Genomic DNA, 1,032 nt, shown 5'->3' on the forward strand with positions numbered 1-1,032 from the left:
AAAAAAAAAGGAAAAGGAAAAGAAAAACTCGGAAGTTAGCAATATACCTGGGAAGTAAAATAACTTAAAACAAATGTAATTCCCTATTTCATTTATTCCACCACCATTTTATTTTATTAAAAATATCTCTTTAAAAACAACTTTATTTATGTTTCAATAATTTCAACTTTTATTTTAGATTCAGGGGGTACATGTGCAGATTTGTTACCTGGGTATATTGTGTGATGCTGAGGTTTGGGGTAGGAGTGATCTTGTCACCCAGGTACTGAGCATAGTACTCAATAGTTATTCAAGCCTCACTCCCACCTTCCTCCTCCCTCCTCCCTCTAGTAGTCCCCATTGTCTATGGTTGCCATCTTTTTGTCCACTAGTACCCATTGTTTAGCTGCTACTTGTGAGAACATGCGGTTTAATACCATTTTAATATTATTGTTCATTTAATTTCCAACTGGCTTATACAGGGGCTGGGTGTGGTGACTCACACCTGTAATCCCAGCACTTGGGGAGGCTGAGGCAGAAGGATCACTTGAGGCCAGATGTTCAAGACCAATTGGCTTACAGAAAAGGTCTTTATGAGAGACTATTCTTTTTGGATTTATATTCATTGAAAGGTTTCAGCCTGGGTGCAGTGGCTCATGCCTGTAATCCCAGCACTTTGGGAGGCCGAGGAGGGTGGATAATGAAGTCAGGAGTTTGAGACCAGCCTGACCAAGATAGTGAAACCCCGTCTTTACTAAAAATACAAAAATTAAAGCCGGGCGCGGTGGCTCATGCCTGTAATCCCAGCACTTTGGAAGGCTGAGGCAGGCAGATCACGAGGTCAAGAGTTGGAAACCAGCTTGGTTAACATGGTGAAACCCCATCTCTAAAAAAATAAATAAAATAAAAAGATTTAAAATATATATATAAAAATTAGGCCGGGCGAGGTGGCTCACGCCTGTAATCCTAGCACTTTGGGAGGCCGAGGTGGGTGGATCACCTGAGGTCAGGAGTTCGAGACCAGCCTGGCCATCAGGGTGAAACCCCAACTTT

The sequence above is a fragment of the Cebus imitator genome, unplaced genomic scaffold (genome assembly GCF_001604975.1).
Source record: "Cebus imitator isolate Cc_AM_T3 unplaced genomic scaffold, Cebus_imitator-1.0 Scaffold303, whole genome shotgun sequence".
Classification (NCBI taxonomy): Eukaryota; Metazoa; Chordata; class Mammalia; order Primates; family Cebidae; genus Cebus; species Cebus imitator.